This window comes from Camellia sinensis, chromosome 1 (genome assembly GCF_055761805.1).
Source record: "Camellia sinensis isolate YWXY chromosome 1, ASM5576180v1, whole genome shotgun sequence".
In the NCBI taxonomy this organism is placed as follows: domain Eukaryota; kingdom Viridiplantae; phylum Streptophyta; class Magnoliopsida; order Ericales; family Theaceae; genus Camellia; species Camellia sinensis.
In genome coordinates, this window is record NC_138961.1 from 239,733,188 (window position 1) to 239,756,128 (window position 22,941).

At 34.1% G+C, this 22,941-nt stretch overlaps 1 pseudogene; it reads left to right on the forward strand.

The window, feature by feature from the left end:
- The first annotated feature begins 739 nt into the window (after positions 1 to 739).
- Positions 740 to 5,985, forward strand: LOC114285131 (uncharacterized; annotated as a pseudogene).
- Positions 5,986 to 22,941: the final 16,956 nt, after the last annotated feature.

Genomic DNA, 22,941 nt, shown 5'->3' on the forward strand with positions numbered 1-22,941 from the left:
ATTTTTGTTGACAAACACGATAAATTAAATATGTTACGACTATTAGATCGATTTAATTTTTTTATATAAAAGATATATGCAAACTATTTGACAAAATAAACTATTCGAATCCTTAAAACGGGACTCGTAATGGATTGAAGGCAATATTCCACCTCCTACCCTACATAAGCAGACTGCTTGCTTGAGAGAATCGTCAATAACACGTTATGCACAAATTCTGTCTTTTTTTGTTTTGTTTATTTTATTTTATTTTATTATTTTTGTTTTTAATTTGTTGATAAATCAAAAGCCGAGTCCAAAGGTCGATGAATCTGGACCGTTGGATCTGCCTAAATGATTCAACGGCTCAAGTCGTAATTTCATCATTCACGAAGGTAGAACGAAGGTTTATAAATATATATTTGTGGTCCAATAACTCTGCTAGCTTGGTTCCCTATGCCTTGGGATCAAGATGTCGTCAACAAAAATAATTTTAGAAGGCCTCCTGAGCTTTTGATATGAGGATTACATTGCATACATGCTCTCATTGTTTTAGAGCTACAAAATCCATACATACCGCAATTATGACTGAAAATAACATGACATTCTTTGTTTATTATGTTGTACTCGTGGCAGTATCTGTATACATGGCAACTATAATTATTATAGTGCCAGCATCTGCAAAACCATCATCGTTTTCACTGTCACTCGCATTGACCGTCACTAGTCTTATACTTATCCATCCAACAAGTTGGAATACATGAATTGGACTTCATTGCCAAACCTTGAATGTCTAAATTTGAGCGATTGTTTCTTAGCTGGAAGCATCTCTGACAACATCGGTTCTCTATCAAAGCTCACCTCCCTAGACCTCTCTTCCAACTCTCAACTTGAAGGTGTGCTTCCTTTAACCTTGGGAAACCTCACACAACTAGTAGAACTTTACATATTTGGTACTCAAATCAGTGGTCCCATTCCTTCAGGTATTGGTCAATTAACCAATCTAATCTTTTTGGATCTCCATTCAAATCTATTCAACATTTCCATCCCTTCGGAAATAGGAAATCTGAAGAATTTGGTTGTGATGGATATGAGTTCTAACAACTTAAGTGGTCCAATACCTTCATCAATTAGTAAATTAACCAATTTGACTTATCTGGAGCTCTCTGCAAATCATATAAGTGGTTCTATCCCTCCTGAAATAGGAAAATTAACGAAATTGGTTAAGTTGGATATGGGAACAAATCATATAAGTGGTTCTATCCCTCTTGAAATAGGAAAATTAAAGAATTTGGTTAAATTGGATATGGGATATAACATGCTTAATGGTCCAATGCCTTCATCTATTAGTCAATTAACTAGTTTGACTTCTCTCGATCTCTCTTTAAATATTATCAGCGGTTCCATTCCTCCAGAAATAAGAAAGCCAAAAACTTTGGTTAGCCTAGATATGAGATCAAATATGCTTAGTGGTCCAATCCCTTCATACATTGGTCAATTGACCAATCTGATCCTTTTGTATCTTTCTTCAAATCGATTCAATGGTTCCATCCCTCTAGTAATATGGAAGCTAAAGAATTTGCGAAAGATTTCTATGCATGATAACATGTTTAGTGGTCCAATCCCTTCTTCTTTTGGTCAATTGACCAATTTGATCTTTCTAGATCTATCTTCAAATAGATCTATCTTGTCTTAATTGGACTTGAGCAGCAACTTCCTCACAGGTCGGATTCCATGGTCTCTAGATCAATTGACAAATCTTTACTCTCTTAATCTGTCTGCAAATCAGATGGACGGAATGGTACCACCTGATCTTGGGGGTTTGCCCAGCCTTAGTGAGCTTGATTTGTCATCGAACCAACTTTCAGGCCACATACTAAACCTCCAACTTACCAATGCAACTCGGCATCTAGACCTCTCGTAGAATCAGCTCACCGGGTCTCTCCCTAAGAAGCTAGAACAACTCAACAATTTGTTGTACCTTGGATTGAGTAACATCTATTTGAATGGAATAATACCAACTGGATTAGCATCTTTGCCATTAGAGTACTTAAATCTCTCCCACAATAATCTCTCTGGCGAAATCCCCATTGGTTTTACCGGACGGCATGGATCTGTTGACTTGTCAAACAATGCTTTCGATGGTCAAATTCCACATAGATCTCAACATGCACATCTAAAGAAGGAAGAAGTCATGCGTATTCTCTTCATTTCCCTTCCCCTTATTGCTATTTTTCTTGCCTTAATTGGATTTATGTTCTTTTGTCGGGCCAAGGTTAAAAACAACCAAAGCGTGGCAAGAGTGATTAAGAATGGGGATATGTGCTCGTTTTGGAATTATGATGGAAAAATTGCCTACAAGGACATCATCGCGGCAACAAATGATTTTGACATTAGATATTGCATAGGAACAGATGGTTATGGCAGCGTTTATAGAGCACAATTGCCTTATAGCGATCCCGGTATTCCCTGTTATTGTATAACCGTAATCCGGACTCGGTTCCGTAGATTCGTTGTTGTCTTATTCTCATTTCTATCCCTTACTCTTTGTGTTAGAGTTTGGGTTGTGTTGGGCAAGTTGGGAATAAGTTGGTTGTGTTTTTAAAACTTAGAATTTTTGCCCAGGTTTTGGTCTCTACGCGCGAGCGGCGATTTGACGCTCGAGCGGGTTTTTGTTGTTGCCTTTCCGCTCAAGCGGCAGTTGGGACGCTCGAGCGTGAATTTCCTTCTCTCAGCATTTTGGTCGTCTGCAGAAAATTCTGGGAGAGTGCATCCGGCGCTCGAGCGGAAATTTGGACGCTCGAGCGTAAACCTGTGTCTGACGCTCGAGCAGAGTGTTGTACGCTCGAGCGGACCTGTTATTATGTCAGTCCGTGAAATCACATTTTTGGTCACTTTTTGATTTCCTTTCTCTCTCTTACTTTTTCAAAACCTCCATTGGAGAGCACCTCACTCTAAAACCTAACTTCTCTCTTAGGATTGATCTAGCTAGAGTGTTTTCCCCACCTTGGGCCTTTGTAAGAAGTGTGTTGATCGTAGAGGGCTTCGTTGTGATCCAAGAAATTTGGGATTTGGAGCACTTCCGAGTTTTACTCATCTTCTCCTTGAGTTCTACATTTGAGGTAGGGATTCTCCTTGTTCTTTTTCAATACTTCGTCTATAGATAGACATGTGGTAATTTTGTATTGCATAAAAAATCATATCCATGTTGGATTTGTTTGAAATCATGGGGAGGAACCTAGGGTTGGGTATTTGAAAATGGTTATGTTATCATTGAGAGTTGTTTTGGGCTAATTGGACTGTTAATTAGCATGTGGTTGTTGAAAGGAGAGGAAACCCTAATTCTTTTTATTCGATTTAATAAATTAATTGAGGGGTTTTGATCTTTGGGCAAATACTTAGGTATTTTGAGTCTTAATTGTGGTTATTGTTGTTGTTGATGTTAATTGGGCCTTTTTGGTCAATATTGAGAAAGAGGAAGGAAAACCCTAATTTATTGTTTATGACTTAATTTGCATAATTAGTTCGAAATGGCTTTGAAAAGAATGTAGTGAATTTAAATGAGTTATGGCTTTTGTCCTTGGGCATGATTTTGTGAAAACAAAGGAAGTGGAATTCATTTTGTGAAATGGAAAGGTATTTTGAAACAAGTATAAGAAAATTGGAATGTTGTATCTTGAGTGTTGAACACACTTGTGTGGGGTATAGCTTTAACTACCATGATCATGTTGTTGCTGAGTTTTATAATCTCATGTTTGTTGGGTCTGTTAATAGATGTACAATATGCATGCATCTAGAGATTTTGTCTTGGTCATCGGTGGAGGATGATACGGTTGCGTTGAATTGCTGTGTATGTAATACACCATTGTTGATTGAACATTATATGTGATGAAATGCTGAATTACATTATATTTGTATACTGGTTTGGGAGAAGAGAGGGGTTGTACTCCAGTGTGTGTGAGAAGATAGGGGATGGACTCCACACACTTATGTGTTCAGCGCTTATAATCAAAGGTATCATACCCTTCCAGCTAGCGCCTGGAGAACTGACGCGCTGATAATCTAAGGTACCATACCCTTCCAGCTAGCGCCTGGTAAACTGGTAGATTGTGGTGAGAAGTGTATCTTTGGCTTACTACGCATATAGCTAGTAGTGCAGTGTTGTTTTGTTATTGTTTCAGTGTATCTGGAAACATTGTGGATTGTATTTGTTACAGTGTTGGAGGGACGAGTTGACTCATTGATTGATTTTATGTTTGTAGTTGAGTTGTTATCTTTTTTTTTTTATAGAGGTGTGCATGGATAATTATGATATAATTGGAATTGCATTGAAATGCCAAATATGTTTTGAAAAGGCACATCTGTTGTATGTGTGGCAAATGGAAGAGTAATGGGCTTAGTGAATCTATGTTTCTAAGTAGTTGTTAATGTTATAAAAGATTGGGAACGGGGGTTAATGAAAGGAAAAAGGAAAGATGAATCGCATATAGCGTTGAATTAAATGGTTGTTTTCGAGAAAAGTTCATATACACATATATATATATATATATTTTGTATAAACTGTCACATTATTATTCTAGTATAAGAATGAGTGTTCATGATCATAGCTATCTGTAATGTTGTTATTGTTAAGGAGCATGTTGAGTTCCCTACTGGACTATATGTTCATCCCACGTTGTTGAATCTTTTTCAGGTGTTTAGCAGGGTGTGCTACAAGATTTGGATCTTCTTATTTGTTGGCCACGGGGCCTTAGTTATGTTGGCGGAATGCCATTGTTGTAAAGGGTTACACCCTTCTTCTTGTACTTTTAATGATGTAAGCCCAAGGGCAATTTATTAAGTTAGTTCATGTAATGTTTACTTTGCATACGAATGAGAGTATTGTTAATCATTTCTACGAATTGAATGGATGAATTTATTTCCGCATGTTATCTCTGAAATTGGATTAAGTTAAAGAATTTGGTAATGACTCCGAGTAATAAAAAGTGGGGCGTGACATGCCTAGTGGCAAGGTATTTGCATTGAAGAAACTTCATTGTTTTGAAGCTGAGGATCCAAATTTTGACAAGAGTTTCAAGAATGAGATGCAAATGTTAACTAAAATACGACATCGAAATATAGTGAAGCGCTATGAATTTTGTTTGCACAACAGATGCATGTTCCTGGTGTATGAATATTTGGAAAGTGGAAGCTTGTTTTGTGCCTTGAGAATTGATGTTGAAGCTGTTGAATTAGGATGGACTCATAGGGTAAACATTATTAAAGCAATAGCACATGCTCTATCCTACTTGCATAATGATTGCAACCCACCTATTGTTCACCGAGACATATCAAGCAACAACATTCTATTGAACTCTGAATTTGGCACCGCTAGGCTGTTATATCTCGATTCATCGAATCAAACAGTAATTGCAGGCACTTATGGATATATTGCCCCAGGTAATAACAAAAGTGCTTTTTCCTTTATATGTATTTTATTTTTTAAAGAAAAAAAAATGTTTAAAATGTTTAAATTTAAGTAACTAACAATTTTTTTTAGAACTCAATTATTCGTGATAGATAAATATTTCACATAATCACTCTTCATTAGCTTCTTTAAATAGAAATATGGTTTCTTTCATTGATCTTTTTGTTTGTGCAGAACTTGCCTACACTATGGTTCTAACTGAAAAATCTGATGTTTATAGCTTTGGGGTAGTTGCACTAGAAACAATCATGGGAAAGCATTCAGGAGAACGCCTCTCATCATTGGCATCGTTGTCTGCTCAAAATATAATGCTAAGTGTTGCCTTAGACTCTCGCCTTCCGTATCCAACTAATCTGACGGTTGTAAGGAACATTGCATGTGTGCATTCTGAGCCGAGATCTCGTCCAACAAAGCTATTCGTATCTCAAGAGTTGCTTGTTTGCAAGAAGACTTTAGCTACACCTTTTTGTGTGATTTCACTACGACAGCTATTGAATCTAGAAATGGATTTTACACAAAAGAATAAAGTCCATGCATGAATTTCCCATCAAGATTTTTTTTTTTTGAAATGTTGAGTATCAAAAATATCTTTTTCAATAATGCTACACGTGCCATTTTTTTATACCACTTTTTATCTATTATCTTATGTGTTAACTCATCATGGTCCTACAATCACAATTAAATTAAATTCATAATCTTTTCTCTATCGTTTGAACTAAATTGACTCTATTCAATCTTTATCATTTTATTTGTGTATGCGATCAGCCATTTCATGGTGAATGTGATTTTTATTTTATTTTATTTTTAATGTTTTTGTTATTTCAAGGATAATGATATGTGCATTTGAAATTTTTCATGCACTCTGTACACCAATTAAAAGGGGAGCTTGTGATAACCTTATGGAAAACTAATTCTAATTTAAATTCCATTACCAAAATAATATTTTTAGTCATCTAATCATGTTAGTTTCCCATTAAAAAAGGGATAATTAAAATTTAATCCCTTCACTTTCAATTGTGTTAAATTGCAATGTTATCCTTTCATCTATATGATATTAATGAGACTAACAAAAATCGGTATGTATGCCACATGTTACTTTTTTTTAGGACAATTAAAAGTGGAACTAAACTAGGATTTTAATGAAAATGTTGAGTATGAAAATGAGAATTTTATGAAAAAAAATAGATAGATCAAATAATCATAGTCTTTTTATTTTGTTGCATTTGTCTGCGAAGAAATGGATCACAAGTGTGTTTTTTTTAAATAGACCATCTATTTTTTTTTTAGAGACAATTGCGATAAAATGAAAATGTTATAATTATTGAATCGGCCTAATTTTTTTCCATAGATGATACATAAATGGTACTACAAATAAACAGTTTGAATTATTGAAATAGGACTTATGTAGGCTCCATAGGTCCGGACAACATAGTCAAAATCAATTTAAACTTGAGAATTTATGTCTTCTACGTTGTTCTGAGAAATAAAATGGGGGTGCACAAGTTGAAAATGGCACCGACATTGCTTTTCCTGCAACATTTTCCTACCTTAAGCTACTGGAATCTGCCGTCCAATACATGTGGTGTGCAACCTTGCTTTTGCCTTTCTTATTTATTTCTTCTCACTTTTTTATTTTTATTTTATTTTTTTAATCTCTATTTAACAATCAAAGTTGAGAGATTCATCAACATGACGCACATTAATTTTCAGTCTTTTTTTGTGATAAATCAAAAGTCGAGTGTCCAAGAGTAGATGAATCTCGGTGGTTTGGATTTGCACTTAAAAGTCATTCAATCACTCTATCAACGGTCCGCACCAACAAAAGATCAACAGTCCACACCAACAATATTGTTCAAAAGCCTCTTGAGTTTTGATCTGAGGATGCGTTGCATAAATAGATCCTCTATTATTTTAGAGCAACAAAATCCATATAACATGATCAATTATGAGTAAGATACTGTCCTCTGTTTATTCTGTTTTTGTACTCATAGCAGTATCAGTATACATGGCAGCTATTATTATTATTCTCTATATTGGAGCTTACTGTCAACGTGTCTCTCTCCCATACGTTTGGCCTTGCCTTGCTTGCATTTGTATATTTTTGTTGTCCCAAGACCCAAAAAACCAAAGTGAGACAAGGGCAATGACAAATGGAAATATTTGCTCAATATGGAATTATGATGGTAGAATTGCATATGAAGACATCATCAAAGCAACAAATGACTTTGACATCAGACATTGCATCGGAATTGGCGGTTATGGAGCTCAGTTGCCAAGTGGCAAAATAGTTGCCTTGAAGAAACTTCATCGTTTGGAAGCAGAAGAGCCCGCTTTCGACAAGAGTTTCAAAAATGAGGCTCAAATGTTAACTAATATACGTCACCGAAACATAGTGAAGCTTTACAAGTTCTGTTTGCGCAACATATGCATGTGCTTGGTGTACGAGTACATGGAAAGGGGAAGTTTGTTTTGTGCCTTGAGGATTGATACCGAAGATGTTGAATTAGGATGGACTCAAAGGATGAAGATTGTTAAAGCAATAGCACATGCTCTATCCTACTTGCATCATGATTGCAATCCACCTATTGTTCATCGAGATATATCAAGCAACAATATTCTATTGAACTCTAAATTGGAGGCTTTGTTTCAACTTTGGAACTGCAAGATTACTATATCCGAATTCATCGAATCAAACCATAATTGCAGGAACTTATGGATACATTGGCCCAGGTAGCAAAAGTGCATTTTCCTTTATAGGTATTGAAAAATCTAGAAATCCCCTAGATATTGATTTGTGATTATGTATCAATTTTAAGCAGTTAATAACAATCTCAATCAAACAATCTTGATTCGATAAATTGACATAAAGATTTTACATGGAAAAACCACAATTGGAACCCCTCTAATTGTGATAAAAACCACAGGAAAAAGCCGCAAACAGTCCACTAAGAAGACATAAAGGAATTACACAAGTGTACTCTCAATTACCTAGCGACTCCACGGCCGAATCGAATCGACCCCTATGTGCTTCTTCCAACCCGTCTTCACCTTAGAATTGTCTTTTCCAACGTTGAATCCACAACACTGATGTCGAATTACGACAATGAGCCACTCCAGAATCCACCAAAGCTTCAGGTCCAAATTCCACGGAATCCACTGAAGAACAACACTCTCTTTTGTATTAAATGAAACAAGCAATCCTTTGATGTATACTTTTCAAACCAGACTTAAACTCAAACAAACATCAAAGAAACTAGCAAAGAAGTTCCAGATATAAACCCTAATATCCAAGAAGAAGATCTGGAAGCCGTAACCCTAAAAATGGATGAAACCACATATTTATAGAAAATTGATCCACGATCTCCGCTCAAGCACAAGAATGGCCGCTCGAGCACAGGAAAGGTCGCTCGAGCGGAAAAATACAACTCCCAGTATTTTTGCAGGCGATCAAACTTCTGGAACCAAAGATTCTCCTCTCGAGTGGACAAATGGCCACTCGAGCAGACAAGCAACTTCGACTGCATTTTTTCTTTTTGCTTCGGGGGCACTGCCCCTCGACCCCACCTGGGCGCTACCCCCTGGAACCCTGCGAGCTGATTGAGCAGCTCGATCCCCGACATAGTCAGCAAAGTGGCAAACATGAATGAATAAACTTCTGAAGCATCTCTGCAAGGCGCAATTCGGGTTGGATTCGCATCTAAAACTCATAGTTTCACTGAAATAAAAGATCAAATACAATTACAACTGAAAGAAGTTTTGTCAAACTGGATGGCTAAGAATAAAAGCTAATAGGTATTATTATTATTTTTAATTTTAAATAAAGTGGGAAAAATTGAGCTAAAATGTTTAAATAATAGTAATTGTTTTTCTCTAACTCAATTATTCATGATAACTAAAAACACTTTAGGAATCGCACTTCATTAATTTATTTAAAGAGAAAGTGAAGTCAATGATTTATTTCATTGATTTTTTGTTTGTGTAGAACTTGTCTACACCATGATTGTGACTGAAAAGTGTGATGCTTATAGCTTTGGGGGTGATAGCACTGGAAACAATCATGGGAAAGCATCTGGGAGAACTCCTTTCATCATTGGCATCACATTCTGCTCCAAAAGTAATGCTGACTGACGTCTTAAACCTGCACCTTCTGCCTCCAACTAATCCAGTGGTTGTAGGGTACATTGTTCTTGTTGCTATTGTGGCATTTGCATGCGTGTGTTTTGAGCTAAGAATTGAGTTTTATCCAATAAATGAATAAACTCGATGCTTGAGTTTCCCATCAAAGAAAAATGTCTATTCAGAAATGTTGCATATCATATTTTTTTGGGGACCTTCTTGTTACAACTATTATGTATGAGGATTGCTATATATTATTAAATAAATTTTTCATTTTTTTTTTAAAGTTTTAAACATTGTGTTGAAACCTTAATTGTTATTTTTTTATTTTTTTTATTTTTTTATGTTTTTCCTGCAGCAATCCCAAGCCAAGCCACAATGAAAAGAATGTTCCCCTCTATATCTTTTAGAATTTGAGTTCTGGTAATCTCTCCTACTTGAACAAGATGCAACAATCTCTCATACATGCATATTAACAACTCTGATTTTTACTACAATTGCTATGCTTCCACCACATTTAATAAGAGAACACGGTACACAACCCAATTACATGGGTGTGAGACTCACCTTATGTGATATGGTGATCGATTTTTGTATTCATAAACTTTTACTATGAAAAAGGAATAGAAATGGGGGAAAAAAATGATATATATGAACTCAATGTTTTAGTTGTCACGTTGTTATAAGTGAATTTAGGAGTGATATTTTAGGTAGCGTTTGGTAGAGTTTTCTAAATATGATTTAAGAATAGAGTTGTATTTTGAGTTTGTGAGTTTTGGAATTATGATTTGAGTGTGGAAAATTTGTTTGGTGAATGAGTTTTGAAAAGAGTTTTAAATTGAGTGGGGAATTTTTGATGTGACATATAATATCTGATACAAAAACTTACAACTCATAACCAAACACACAATTCAAAAATCTATTAAAAGCTCATAAAAATTTTAAAAAAAATTCGAAAATATTGTTTTATTAAACATATATATAAAAAAAAAAATTTGCAATGTGCTGGTTGATCGACCGATCAACCGGCAGGACGACCGATTAAGCAAAATAAAAAATAAAAAATAAATTGAAAATCCTGCCTGACACAAAGTTTTCTGTTTGTTGTGGAAATATAATTTGAAAATCATATCCAAACATGGTATTAGAATGTGTGGATAGAATTATAGTTTGAAAACCCTTCCAAACATATTCTTAAAGTTTCAGTGTTGTCTACTGTTTCTAACATATGCGTTGACCCCAACCTGTTCGACTTCCATTGCCAAGAAGGTTGGGATCCTCTAATAACTAGTTAGGATCATTTTTTAACAATTTTGAAATTGATTATTTTTAAGCCTTTATACATATACTAAATTTGTTAGGGTTTTATTCTTGGCAATCTCGTTTGACAAAACTCCTTTCAATTGTACTTTTATTCGCTCTTTTGTTTTAGTGAGGTTATGAGTACTTAGACACCAATCCAACCCGGATTATGCCTTGCAGAGAAGTTTCAGAAGATAATTCTTTCATGTGTTGCCACTTCGCTGACTATGACGGGGATCGAGCTGCCCGGTCAGTTCGCGGGGGTCCATGGGGTAGCGTCCCTTGGCAGGTCCGAGGCAGCGCCACGGCGCGGTTGAGGGGCAATGCCCCCGAAGCAAAATGCAAAAATGCATTCGAAGTTGTTTGGTCACTAGAGCGAAGGAGTCCTGGCTCAAGCGAAGGAGTTCTCACTCGAGCGAAAGCTGCTCCTATAAAAAACCTGAGAAGGACCATTGTACGCTCGAGCACAGACAGCGTGGCTCGAGCGAAGCCACTTAAGGAAAACACGCGTATTTGGTTCCTCGCTTGAGCAAGAGAGTCTTTGCTCGAGCGAGCTTCGTAGTCCTTGTTTTCTATAAGCACTTGTTTGAGTCCAAATCTAGGATTACGTTTTTGAGATCTTCTTTTTGGATATTAGGGTTTATATCTGGGGCTAGTTTGCTAGTTTTCTTTGATGTTTGATTGAGTATTCAATTCATGGTTTGAGAAGTACACATCAAAGGATTGTTTGTTTATTCTATTCAAAAGAGAGAGTTGTTCTTCAGTGGATTCTAGGGAATTCGAGACTGAAGCTTTGGTGGAGTGGCTCATTGTCGTGATTCAACATCGGTGTTGTGGATTCAACGTTGGGCAAGACAATTCTGAGGTGAAGACTGGGCTGGAAGAGGCACATAGGGGTTGGTTCAAGTATACCTGTGTAATTCCTTTATGTCTTTTTAGTGAATTGTTTTGTAGCTTTTGACCGTGGTTTTTTTTATCACAATTGGAGACACTCCAATTGTGATTTTTTCCCGTTAAAATCGTTGTGTCGATTTGTCTTGATTGTTTGGTTGGGATTGATATTTACTGCTTAAAATTGATACATAATCACAAATCAATATCTAGAGAATTTCTAGATTTTTCAAAATTGATACAAAGATAAATTATAATGATCTCGAGAATACTTTACCTTATTAAAAAATACAAATACAAGAAATGAGAATAAAGAAAGAAAAGATCAAGAGGGAGCGAGTCATGAACATTTCGAAGATGAGGATGGATGAGCCGCTTTAATAAAATGGAATGCAACTTGTCGAAATTAATTAATGTGATGGTTATGTGTGGGTAAGGGTAAGATTTTGTATGGATTTTTTTAGGTACAAATTTTTAGTTTTAAATTAAGTTAAAATGTAACTTGTCAAAATTAATCAGCTTGTTTGGTTTGGATTTTCAGGATTTACTTTTCAAAATATTAAAATTTTTTGTTTTCTATAATTTTTTGTTTTCATTGAATGTTTTTAATATTCTAAGAATTTTTTTTTAATTTTTAGAACACCTAACATAAGTACACTTAAAAAGTATAATTTTTGTGAAAAAAAATCCTTAGAAAATTCACTAAATACAAAAAATACAGAAAAAAAAGAAAAGAGAATTCAATACATTTTTTGTATTCTTGTGTATTTATTGATTTTTTAAAATATTTTTTTACAAATATTTTACTTTTTAGATACATCCAAGTAAAGTACATCTAAAAATTAAAAAATTGCTTAAAATTAAAATAAAAAAAATACTCAATTTGTAAAAAATTGAATTTAGAAAATTGAAACCAAACACACTGAATGTGATGGTTAGTGTGCCAACTGTCATGTACCGACTCATTGATGATACGAATTATACACCAAGCACCTTGTAATTCCTATCACATCACTTGGGTTGGATTCTTGGAGATAATGCAAGCACGGGGTATGTAATACCACGCATGGAGCCAACTTTTCAAGAGAATGACAAGCGTCCAATCTGTGACACAACGCTAAAGAGTATTTATTTGGTCTTTTGAAAATTTTATAGTCGTGTTGTGAACACCCAATTGAATAGATACATGACTCCAAAAAATAAGAATAGAGGTTTATTTTGGAAAGTGAGTTTTTTTTTTTGGCTTATTGGCTTTTTTTAAAAGCACGCGTAAAAAAGTAGAGAGATTATATGATTCAAATACGCTAATAAATTGATTTTTTTTTTTTGCCTTCCCAAAAGAGGCCATAGTGAATTACACTGATCTCCCATCACAAACACATGGGCTCCATTTGGTTTAGTTTTTGATTTTTTTTTTTAAGTTGTATTTTAAATAATAAGTTTGTTGAAAAGAGTTTTAACATTTTAAAAATTGTTTGATTATGAGTTTTGAAAATAATTTTATAATAATTTGTATTTTTTATTTTTTTATTTTTTATTAAATAGATAGGTGTGAGAGAAAATTTGATTGATTAATGTGTACAATGTGAGAGAATAAGAGAGGAGAGAGGAGAGGGGTAGAAAAAAAATGATTGATTTATTTATTTATTAATAAAAAAAGAGAAGGAGAGAGGAAAGAAAAAAAATAATTTTGAAAAGAGTTTTGAAAATTTATTAACCAAACATGTTTTTTAACTTTTTCATCCAAATGTTAATTTTAAAATTAAACCAAACGTTGCCATTGTAGTAAACTAATAATGGGTTCTAATAGTTAGATTTAATTCCTATAAGATCCTATTGAAAATAAATCTTAGTAAAATTGAAAAAAAAAATTGTAATGATTTTTTGTATATATCGCTAAAAATTGACAATTAGTGACTTTTTTCACGATTTTTATAAATTATCGCTAAAACTTACAATTAGCAAAGTTTTTCTGTGACGAATTTTTCAAACTGTCGTTGAAAGTTGAAAATTAATGATGTTTTTTGTGATATTTTTTTAAACTGTCGCTAAAATTTACAGTTAGTGACATTTTTTGTAAACTAACGTTGAAAATTAACAATTAATAACTTTTTTAATAGTGTTTGATAAAAAAACGTCATTAATTATCATATGACCTATTAGATAATAAGTTCACTTATTAGAACCTACACGTAAATCTTCAAAAACTAAATAGTATACGTGGATAGGGGTTAAGGTCTGTTTTGGCAATTGGGTTAACTTTTTTTGACTTTTTGACTTTTTAATTTTTTTTTTAATTATATCATCTCTCTACTTTTTTACATATTTTATCAAAAAAAACTAAAAAATTAACTTTGAATCACATCATGACTTCTTTATTAAGATCTACATGTAAGTCTCCAAAAATTAAATAGTATGCATAGCAAAAGGGTTGAGGCCTATTTTGACAATTGAGTTAAAAGTCCACTTTTTAACTTTTTAATTTTTTTTGACACATATCACATCTCTATTTTTCTTTTTACCTATTTTTTCAAAAAGAATAAAAAAATATTAAATCATGAAGCAACTATGATTTAAGTCGATTGTGGAAAGTCATTCCGTCGTTGATACGTTGTGGAAAAGTCATTCCGTTGTTGATACGTTGCTTGGCTTCGGAATAGATTGTTAGACCCAGTACTAGTACATAGGAGACCTCTGATAAGAATTGAATTGCATGCAATCTGAAAAGAACACACAGACATTACTGTGAACCTTCCTTGGGCGTACAACATGATAGCAAGTGGACTAGCTTTTCTCTTGCTCACTTTGGCCTATTTTGAAAGTACTAAAAAAAAAAAAAAAAAAAAAAACAAAGAAAGGAAAAAAAAGAGGAGTTAATTTTTTGATTTTTTTTTTAAACTTTTGTTTTAAAAAATATGTAAAAAAATAAAGAAATGATATAACTCAAAAAAATTAATAAATCAAAAAATTATTTTTTTTTTCTTGATTGCCAAAATAGGCCTTTCTCTCTATTGGTTCAAGTGGCATGAGAGTACTCTATACTCAACTTTTGAAATTGATACTGGAGCTTTAAATTAAAAAAAAATTAAAAAATTAAAAAAGATTCTGGACATGCTAGCATTGTTTTTGATAAAATGGCACCCATTTCATTTTAGTAACTTAAGATTTATTACACTAATACTTGTAATTGTGTCACATTAAATACTAAACAAAATGATTTTTTATAAAAAAAAAATCATCCTAACTATGAAAAATCAAATGATATGAAAAACAATGGTCACGTTGTTACATATATATATATATATATATATAGGACCTTTCTTAGGTGTGCCTTGCATATAGTATGCAAGGCATTTACACTCTTAGTACTTTGCACTTACATGTTTTATGTATTGGGTTATAGGACATTTTATTGAAAGTTTACACATTGGTGACCTGCTAAACGGGTCACTTGGCAGGTAAATTAATTAAATAATATAATATATTAATAATATCAAATAGTGTAAGTGTTTTGACAAAATGTATAAACTTTCAGAAAATAGTGTAAGTATTTTGGCGAAAAGGTATAAGTTTAGAAACTTTTCAGAAAATGTGTAACGTTTCAGAAAAAGGATGTAAAATTTAGTTTAGTATAAATTTTATCGACAAATGACAGTTTAGTCGCTAAAGGTTGAAAATTTTATTACCATCGGCCCCCATCTTCCTGTTTCCCATAGCCACTTTCTCTGTTCTCTTTCACACACACACAGAATAGTCACCACCAATCCTGACCCCCGCTGACCACACAAGCGTCGGTGGCCTCCAGTGCTTACCGCCGTCTGACATTGCCACCTCCACGGTGACCGTTACTGCCACCGCTATTGCCGCTGCCGCAAATGAAAGGTTTTTTTTCTCTATCTCTATCGATCTTGGTCTCTCTCTACAATGTCGGTCTCTTCTCTGTCGATGTCGGTCTTTCGCTGTCGATACCTGTCTATGTTGGTCTGTCTCCAGCGATCGTGATCTGTCTCTGTCCATCTCGGTCTCTTCTCTGTCGATCTCGGTCTGGTTGCCTCTGTTGATGGTCCATCTCGGTCTCTCTGTCTGTCGATCTCGGTCTGTCTGTCTGTCTCTCTCTCTCTCTCTATCCCTTCCTCTATATTAAAAATAGTTCTATTTAACATTGACATACTTGGTTGGATTTGGAATTGGAGTCGGTATTCCAAGCCCTCCCAAACTGGTCTTCTCTGAAACGGACTCCTACTGAGAGAAAAACCAAGCCCTCCGAAATGCCGCTTCTCTCCTACATTGCTAATATTTGAACGATTGGATTTTAGGAACTTACGCGTTTTCTGAAAAAACGGAACTTACACCTTTTGCAAAGTTACTTACATCTCTTGTGAAAACACTTATACTATTTGTGGAATGTTACACATTGTGAAATAATTTATTTTGTAAAGTTTACACCTTTTCGTTGAAATACTTACACCTTTTGTGAAAAGTTACACCTTTTGTGAAAAGTTACACCTTTTGTGAAAAGTTACTACTTTTGTAAACAATTTTATTAAAAAAATTTACACCTTTTATTGGAGGTTTCACCTTTTCTGAGAACAAAACTTACAGTTTTTGTCAAATAACTTACATCTTGTGTGAAAAAATTTACACCTTCTATGGAAAATATGTTTGCATAAAGTTTACACCTCTTAGTGGACACCTTTTGTGAATTAGAAAATTTACACCTTTTGTGACATAACTTACATCTTTTGTAAAAATATTTACACCCCTCATGGAAAATATTTTTGAATAAAGTTTACACCTTTTGTTAAAAACTACACCTTTGTTGAAAGTTTACACCATTGGGGGAAATACTTACACGTTTTCTGAAAAGTTACTTCTTTTGTGAAAATATTGTCATAAAATTTATACATTTTATTGGAACTTACACTTTTTCTGAAAACAAAACTAACACATTTTGTCACATAACTTACATATTTTTGCAAACATTTACACGTTTTATGAAAAGTTACACCTTCTATGGAGAATATGTTTTCATAAAGTTTACACCATTTGTCAAGAACTTACACCTTTGTTGAAAGTTTACACATTTTCTGAAAGGTTACTCTGACTGTGAAACAATTTTTTCAGGAAATTTACACCTTCTATTAGAAGTTACACCTTTTGTGACATAACTTACATCTGTTTTGAAAATGTTTACACCTTTTATGGAAATCTGATTGAATAAAGTTTACACCTTTGGGGGAAATTCTTAAAGTTAAATGAATTATATTTTCCATAAAATTTACACCTTTAATGGGAAGTTACACCTTTTGTGAAAAAAAAACTTACACCATTTGTGACATAACTTCCATCTTTTGTGAAACCACATACAAGTTTTTGAAAATATACACCTTTCATGGAAAAAAATATTTGCATAAAATTTATGCCTTTTGTTAAAACGTAAACATTTTCTGAATGGTTACACCTTTTTGTGGGAATACTTACACATTTTCTGAATGGTTACTGCTTTTGTAAATTACTTTTTCCATAAAATTTACACTTTTTATGGGATATTACACCTTTTCTGCCAGCAAAACTTACACCTTTTTTAAAAATTTACACCTTCTATGGAAAATATGTTTTCATCAAGTTCACACCTTATTTTAAAAACTTACACCTCTTCTGAAAAGGTACTCCTTTTGTGAAACAAAAATTTAAAAAAAATTTACACCTTTTAATAGGAGTTACATCTTTGGTGAAGACAATTACAGCTTTTTTTGAAAATTTACACGTTTTATGGAAAATATGCTTTGATAAAGTTTGTTTAAAGAAATTATTTGACAAAAGGTATAACCTTTTCAAATATGGTGTATGTTTTTCCGAAGAAGGTGTAAATGACCTCAGAAAAGATGTAAGTTTTGTTTTTCACTAAAGGTGCAACTTCAAATAATAAGTGTAAATTTTATGAAAAACGTTTTTCCACAAAATGTGTAATTTTCCAAAAAAGTTGTAAATATTTCCACGAAAATGTGTAAATTTTTAGAAAAGGTGTAAAATTTAGGAATAGGTGTAAACTTTGTGAGAGAATCAAGCTGAATGTTTCGTTTTTACAAAAGATATAAGTTCCCAAAGAAGCTCTAAATTTTATCGATGACTTATATGTTGAAAATTTTATCACCACCGACCACCCAACCGTCACGGGCCACCGTTGCCCACCGCCGACTGACATTGCCACCGCCACCGCCACCGTCGCTGGTGCAAATCAAAGGATTTTTCTGTCTCTATCGATCTTGGTCTCTCTTTGTCCATCTCGGGCTCTTCTCTGTCGATGTCAGTCTCTCTCTCTCTCTGTCTGCCGATCTCTGTCTGTATTGATCTTGGTTTGTCTATGTCGATCTGGGTCCGTCTCTCTCTGTCGAACCATGTCTATCTCGGTCTCTGTCTGTCGATATCGGTCCATCTCTCTTCCTCCCTTCGTCTCTGTCTGTCTATATTGATATCGAACCATGAACAACACAAATACAGTTTGATTGGGTTCTAGCAACTTACTCGTTCTGCGAAAAAACGGAACTTACACCTTTTGTGAAGTTAATTTCATCTTTTGTGAAAGCACTTACAGTATTTTTGGAAGGTTACAGTTTTTTGTGAAATAATTTATTTTGGAAATTTACACATTTTCGTTCAAATACTTACACCTTTTCGGAAAAGTTACCTCTTTTGTAAAATAATTTCATTCCAAAAATTTACACCTTTTATTTGAAGTTACGCCATTCTGAAAATAGAACATACACCTTTTGTCAAATAACATACATCTTTTGTGAAAAAATTTACACATTTTATGGAAAACTACATTTCATAAAATATGCACCTTTTGTTAAAAACTTACACCTTTTCTTAAAGTTTACACCTTTTGTTGGAAATACTTACACGTTATCTGAAAAGTTACTCCATTTGTGAAATAATTTTTTCCATAAAATTTACACCTCTTATTAGAACTTACATTTTTTGAAAACAAAGTTACACCTTCTGTGACATAACTTACATCCTTTGTGAAAACAGTTGCATATTTTTTGAAAATTTTCACCTTTTGTTAAAAACTTACACCCATTCTGAGAAGTTACTCCTGTTGTGAAATACCTTTTATTATGACTTACACCTTTTCTAAAAACAAAAGTTACACATTTTGTGACATAACTTACATCTTTTGTGAAAATAGTTACACGGTTTTTGAAAATTTACATTTTTTTATGAAAATATGTTTTCATAAAGTTTACACCTTTTGTAAAAAACTTACATTTTTTCTGAAAGTGTACACCTTTTGGGGAAAATATTTACACCTTTTCAGAAATGGTGTAAGTACTTCCACTAAAAGGTTTAAACTTTCAGACAAGGTGTAAGAATTCACAAAAGGTATAAATTTTATGAAACCGAATTTTCCATAAAAGGTGTAAATTTTCAAATAATGTGTAAATGTTTTCACAAAATATGCAAGTAATGTCACAGAAGGTATAAATTTTGTTTTCAGAAAATGTGTGACTTCTAATAGAAGGTGTAAATTTTATGGAAAATATTAACTCACAAATGAAGTAACTTTTCAGAAAAATGTGTAAGTATTTGCACCAAAAGGTGTAAACTTTTAGAAAAGGTGTATGTTTTTAGCAAAAGGTGTAAATTTTATGAAAAAAATTATTTCACAAAAGATATAACTTTTCAAAAAAGGTTTATGTTTTTCACAGAAGGTGTAAATGATTTCAAAAATAGTCTAAGTCTTCGATTCACAAAATGTGTAAATTTTATGCAAAGTTTATTTAACAAAAGAAGTAACTTTTCAGAGAAGGTGTAACTATTTTCAGCAAAAGGTGTAAGATTTAAGAAAATGTGTAAGTTAGAACAAAAGATGTTTATTCTTGGAAAGAAAGTATTTCACAGAAGGTGTAATGTTTGAGAAATGGTGTAAGTTTTTCCACAAAAGATGTAGTAAATTGGCAAAAGGTGTAAGATTCGTTTTCAGAAAATGTGTAAGTTCGAACAAAAAGTGTAAATTTTTGGAATAAAAATATTTTACAAAAGGTATAACTTTTGAGGAATGGTGTAAGTTATTTCACTACAACATATAAGTTTTCAGAAAAGGTGAATGTTTTTAAAATGTGTAAATTGTATGAAATTTTTTTTTTCACAAAAGGTGTAAATTTTCTGAAAAGGTGTATGTTTTTTCACAAAATGTGTAAGTCACTTCACAAAACGTGTAATTCAAGTTTTCACGAAAGGCGTATGTTTTTCCACAAAAGCTTTAAGGGACATCAGAAAATGTGTAAGTTTTGTTTTTACAAAAAGTGTAAGTTCCAAGGTGTAACTTTTATGAACAAAATTAATTTATAAATGATGTAACTTTTCATAAAAAGGTGTAAGTGAAGTCAGAAAAGGTGTAAGTTGTCAGAAAAAGTATAAAATTTTCAAAAATGCCGTAAGTGTTCAGAAAAGGTGTAAGTTCCCTCGGCCCATCCGACTCTCTTCCATCTCAGACCCTCTCTCTCTGTTTGTCTTTCTCTCTTCCCATCTCTCCGTTGTTCCATTTCCCCGTAGCTGTAGGGTTTTACAGAGAAAAATATTTGAGGGAAAAAATCATATTGAAAGAACAAAGCTTATTTACTTGAGTTTGGCGAACATCAATCATTTAAGTTCTTGGGAAGGCTAGCCATGGAAGTGGATGCATAAATTCTTTTTTGAAGTTGATTTTTTTCACTGGAGCACAACCGCAAGGGTTAATCGAGCAGCACCGTCGGTTTGTCTACTCCGGTTGGTATTTCCTTTATTTCGTGCTCTCTTTCTCTGTCTCCTTGTTTGTCTTCTTTCATTCGCATATACCTTCACACCTAACTCGAAATCGACCCAATAGGAACTGTTCTGTACTCCATTTTGGCATTTTGTGCTATTCGAATAGGAACTCTTCCCTCTGCTACCCGAAATTGACCCAATAAGAGCTGTTCTGTACTCGATTTTTGAAAACATAGGTATCATAGTAGTTAGCAACAAGCATAAAAGGTGTTCTGCATTTACATGGCCAACTTGTTAGGTTATATATAACCAAAGAAGACTTAGAAAAAATTGTGTAATGTTGGCACGGGAAAAACAAATTTTTTTTTTAGAGTACCCAAAAAAGCAAAAATAAGAAACTCGATAAACAAACAATGACTAATCTTGATTCCGCAACGGCTAGCACACTCGGTTGAATTCTTCTTTCAATTTTGTAGCACTTGGTGATTTTATATTGCCGGAACTTATGTTTAGAAACAATCTGTGTTGCGCGGACTCTTCAAAATAGATCAAATACCCGTGTCGGACACCTGAGAGTTGAACAAGGGTATGGGATATGTGTCGGATACTTTTCAACGGATACTTCTCATATAATTGTATATAACACAATTATTATATGTGCAAATTATTGTCAAATTACTACAAATGTCATTTTGACACTGTAAATTACATATAGTACCATTTTATGTCACATATTAGATTAAAAATATGATATTTTTTCCCCAGACCGCGTACCGTTGAATATAAGATTTAATGAGTCGGACCTGTACATACATACGTGCACCCGGCACCCGTACCCGAGTCCGTGTAACACAAGAAACAACTGTTTGTTTCAGTGCTGAAGTTCATGCATAGTTGACGGTATTGAACTTAAAACATAGGAAAGCCAATTGAAAGAGTTGAAATGAGGATGACGATTTTCAAATTTTGTAGAGAGCTATTCGTTCCCCACTCCCAATTCTTTTCCCAGAGTCGAACCCTTCACTTTCATGGCTAGCCTTACCGACAACTTAAGTGGCTGGAGACGATGGCTGAAAACCAATACCTTCTCCCCACCTGATTCAGACAAGCCTAACAGATTAAGGAAGACATTTGCCTTCAGTCCTTCTCTAATATCCAATTTTTCTAAGATGTGGTCCATTCGGACATCGTCAATGCCCTCTGTTTCTGTGGTTGACGTGTCTGTAGGTGAACTCTTTAGGAGAGATCTCAACTGTGCGTGCACATAGATAGTGTGCTCCCATCCCAGGTGATGTTAAACTTCTTAACTAAGTTGTTCAGTTCTTTAACTTCACGAACTGTTGTAGGGCTGAGGTGAAGAAATGCAGAAAAGTCAACAAGCCCAGGCAATTCATGAAGAAAATCTTATTCGTAGCAATGGACAACCTTGCCTGTCATTGCACACAACTCTTGAATGACGGTTACCTTTTTCTTGAAATTATCATCTTTCTGTTGAATAGCAATTACATTTGAAGAGAAAGGTAGCTGTCATTCAGGAGTTGCGGGCTGTCTGGACTTTATTAAGCGAGTTCATGAAATGCATACTTTCATTTGTGGGAGTATGACCTTCGTCCAGAATGAGAATGGATGGGTACGTTAGTAATATTTGTTGGCAGGCAGTGGTAGTCTTGCTTGTTTCATTGTCACATACAATTGAAGAAACTTGCTTATACGCCCGGAAAAGTATTCTTCTCTGATCTGCCCACTGTCTGAGCACCCGAAGGTAATGGAGCGTGGGCCAGGATGCAGCCACCTCGATTCTCTACAACCAAGTTGCTCAGTAGGAAATTGAAGCCCTTAACTTGATGGGGTTTCATCTAGTTTTTGTGCCTGGGATGAGCACCAATTTCAGTGACAGCAGAATCCTGTCCAGATTGTTTAACCCCGTCATGAAATAGTTCAGTTGCTTCCTTGTCCTTTGTAGTCGGGCCTTCATAAAAGTATGTGCGTGTAGTCCTTTAGCCCTAAATGAAAAACAAAATGTAGTCCTTCCTCTTTAATTTTTGGGAAATTATGCATTTGTCGTTTGTATACATAATTATTTCAACTGTAAGCTGTGTGAACTAAATGCAAAATTTTGATGTGTGTTCTTTCTTTTGTCCGTTTCAAAATCTGTATATGTGTTGGGAAATTCTGCGTTTTGTTGTCTGTGTTTACGCAAAATTTTCAGGTTAACAGCCACATGTTGCAGCCGTTTGTTTGTGTTCTTGTAAATATTGATTGGAATACTTTGCAGGAATTGTCATCATTGCATCTGATGGATATTGCTCACCTCGCACCAATAATGTTAGTTTTCTCCTTCAAGACTTGCTACCAGCTGGTTTCGTACATATGTTTGTAAACAAACGAAATCCATCACCAAGGAATACGTTGAATTTTTTTTGGGATCAATTCTT